We start from the raw sequence: 4,182 nt of genomic DNA on the forward strand, positions 1-4,182 counted from the left end.
CTCTTACATCACTTGGTGAAGACAAGTGTTTAGTATAATACTTTTTATTTTTAATCTTTTGCACTTTTTATTTGGTTTTGTATTAATGACTTTAATAACTAGTTACTTATGTTGAAGGTGATCTTTCCTTATCGTTTGTCCGTGGTGTCTTGGCATTATTTTACTGTCTATATAAAATAAAAGATTTTCACCATTCATATCTCCACGGTCTATATGGAGGTATGTTGGCTACCTGGTCGGGGGTTAAGGGAACGGTTTGGTAAAGGTCTTGCCCTTGTTCAGCGTTTAGAGGTCCTGCTTGGGACCTGGGTCAAATTTAGTAGGATCTCCTTCAATGCCCATAGGTATTGGATGGCGGGGATCCAAACTCTTTGACCCCCTCATAAGCTAACTACTATTAATACTATAACCCGGCTATTTAGGACTGTATCCCTGCTGACTCAGACTACTTAGCCGAGGGTAACGTCACCGCCAAAAGCGGGGCCTACCATAATTTGCATTAATAACTTAATTCATTATCTTTCAATAATCCGACTCTTTAGGATTGTATCCTTGCTGACTCAAACTACTGGGTTGAGGGTAACGTCGCCTTCAAAAGAGGGGCCTACTACAATAACTAAGATAATCTCTTAAACAAGTGCAAAAGTGCGAAAATAATCAAAGGTTATACTAATACACGTGTCGGATCCAAGTGATTCATCTTGTCTATCTGTTTTTATTTTATTTTATTTTTCAGCATTTAGTTAGTTTTTAATTTTCTTAGTTTAAATCATTTTTTCTAACTTTTTGATTTGGTTAGACGTTGAGGATAAACCGGTATTAAAAGCTCTTGTGTCCTTGGACGACCTCGGTATCTTACCAACACTATACTACGTCCACGATGGGTGCACTTGCCCATATGTGTGTTTAGTGTTAGTAAATATCGTGTTTTATAAATTTAAAACTTGGCTAAAAGTGTAAAAAGGGCTTAAATATATATCTAAAAATATAACACACTTCACGCACATCAAGTTTTTGGCGCCGTTGCCGGGGACACAAGGATTTTAAGAAAGTTAGGAATCAACGGCCTAATCATCTTTTTATTTTTCTTAATTTTGAGGATTTTTTTTAGATTTTTCAGCTTCTGCAGAGCTCAGCACGGGGCCGTGCCCGCTGAACATGCCCCGTGCCCAATCATTGGAACTGGCAATCCTGTTTTATATCAGACAGTAGGCTGAACACGGGGCCGTGTCCACTCAACACGCCCCCGTGCCCAAGATTCAGTTGCTGAAAACAGAACCGTTTGATCCCGGCGGTTGGTAATTTCTGATACAAACATGAGTAATAATGATTCTTTTTACTTTCGGCACTCTTATGGTTTGTGGTGTCGAATATGTGGAGGCGAACACGAGGAATTAAAATGTTTCTTCCTCACTTATAGGCCACACTATATAGACCCACCAATTCCTTGTAACCTTAAGAGGGGCGAAAGTAAAAATAAACATTATTTCTCCCTTGAATGCGCCCAGCCAGACATTCTAGGAGAAATGCTCCTTGACGAGCTATTTCAACTAGAAGAACTACTTCTAAATTGGTCAAAAGAACTTAGGAAGGATTTTTTAGATCCATCCCAAGAAGATGACCATGAGGAAATGTTGGAATCGCATTCTGACAACCTCGTTGCTCCCGAAAATACCTTTCTTCCTAAACAAGACGTGGACGATAGTCGTCCCTGTGCCGATTGTGCCGTGAAGGACTCCCCATCGACCTCGTTCGGTGCATACATAGACCTGAGCGATTCGGCATACACCTTCTTTAACGAGAGCCCGGGAAAGGGTTGGACTTGTCCACCTAGAATGAAAATAGGAATTACCCTCACCGACAACCTCTTGCGTTCTCGCCTTAGTATAGGACAATTAAGGTATCTTAGGCACTTTGGGGTTGTTCCAACAAGTCAGGAGCCACCCGATACAAATTAGCTCCTTAATAAAGACAAAACTTCATAAAGCCAGCTTTCCGACACGGGGCCGTGCTCGGCCAACACGCCCCCGTGTCCACCAAAAGATTCCTATCTGATCAGAACGTCAGAATACGGACAAACTGTGTCAGAATTTCATCTGCACACGGGGCCGTGTCCAGCGGACACGGGGCCGTGTGCAGCAGGCTGTCATTTTCTATAAATGCAGCCAAAATTCCTGCACATTTGGACCAACTTGGGGACAGAGATTTGAAGGAATCTTCTCTCAAACAATCCTAGGTAAGTCTAAAAGAAGTTTCCAACAACCCATCTTGTCCTTTCCTCTTCTAGACATTTCCTTCTTCTTCATCTTTCTTCAAAAGCCACCATGAAAAGTTTGAATTTTCAATCTTTATGGTAGGAAACAAGGAGTTTTGGTCATGGAATCTTGGTAAAAACATGTTATGTAGCATTGTTTAGAGTTATTTACTGTCAAAAAGCTTGCACAAACTCAGAAAATAACTTGAAAAACCAAGGTTCCTTGCTCCAAAATTCTGCAGAAAGATGAACACGGGGCCGTGCTCAGTGAGCACGGGGCCGTGTCCAGAAGCTGTTTCGTCTTATAAACTATTTCTGGTTTATTTTTCGTAGAATGGTGAGTGAAAACAGCGAAACATCATCCGTGCATTCCTCAAACAGCCGAAGGGGAAGGAGGCCCTCCGTTGAAGCTACACTTGTGCACTACGTGATAGCGCTAAGGGAAGCTCTCGACGAAATGACATCCGTGGAGGAGGTCCTCATTGACCGTATTAACGATCTTACAATGGGATTGGAAAGCAGCTTCCAAGAGATTAACCTTTTGCACCAAAGGTTAAACATTTTGGTGGCACCCCCTATGGAACCAGTTCTTCCACAACAAGACTGGAACCTGGCACTCGGTATTAACAACCCTACCGGGTGGGGAGACATCCCCGCGGAACCTCCTATGGAAAACCCACAAGAAGTTCCGGCGGAAGTTGAAACTCCTCAAACAAATGCAAACGAGCCCTCCTTCCTCCTTCCAAGGGAGGTAGAGGAGTGGCTTGCCGACATGTGAGGAGAACCGCGCCCGAAAAGTGGAGCTCTACAAAGCCTTATCTAACCAAGATCAGTAGATTCTTGGAAATTTTGCTAAATTAAAATAAAACATAGGGCTAGAACTCCATAAGCTTAATATCTATGTAATTTTTATCTTTATGTAATGTCTTTATGATTAGCAATGTTATGATGGTTTTTATGATTTATGGACTCGTGGTGATAATGGATGAAAAAGGGAACGAGAAAAAATGGAACCATGCAGAAGAACAGAACAAACCGACAAAAATCTCCATAACAGAAGGCTCCACACGGGCCGTGCCCAACCAACACGGCCCCGTGCTGAGCCCCCTGCAGGAAATCACCCAGTTCAGGTAACTGGACACGGGCTGTGTTCAGCGGACACGCCCCCGTGTCCAGGCTTCTGTTTCACTTCTATAATTTTTGTTACTGGCACTTGACCACGGGGCCGTGCCCGGTCAACACGGGGCCGTGTCCAGAGTGCCAGTAACACAAATCTTTGTTTTTAAACACACTTTTACATATTCTAATCAACCAAAAACTTTATTTTTGGACACATTGAGGACAATGTGTAATTTAAGTGTGGGGGGGGTGCTAAAACCTTGAAATTTTGCAAAATCCTAAAACAAGCCTTACACAAAACTCTATTGGAACCGCTAAACACCCCAAATTTTTTTCAAAAAAATTTTTTTTTTATTTACTTGTCTTAGTTTAAGTTGGGAATAACAAGTTATAAAAGGGTTATATATTTTTTTTATTTTACAACCGATAGCGTCGTGATAAAAAGAACTAACATAAGAAAATTATGAAACGGTATAACAAGTCTAGCTAAAATTCGATTATATATGCTTGGTCACATTAAAAACCCATTCCCACAAAAGTGAGTTTTGAGCCTTTATTGAGCATAAAAATATACATATTTAGATTAAATGCTCATTTTTCGTTTCTTGTGTGAATAGCCTCTCGGTCTTTACAAATCTAGAACTTGCCACGACGATACATTCCCGGTCCTTACCAACTTAAACCCAAGTAAGTAAATGATGGAGGCATTAGGACTAACTATTTTTCTTTCAAAACCATTATTTTTCATTTTTTTTACCTACCCAAAATCCCCCTAGAAAAACCCCTTTGAAGCCTAAACCTTTCATTTC

The sequence above is a fragment of the Helianthus annuus genome, chromosome 10 (assembly GCF_002127325.2).
Source record: "Helianthus annuus cultivar XRQ/B chromosome 10, HanXRQr2.0-SUNRISE, whole genome shotgun sequence".
NCBI classification, from domain to species: Eukaryota; Viridiplantae; Streptophyta; class Magnoliopsida; order Asterales; family Asteraceae; genus Helianthus; species Helianthus annuus.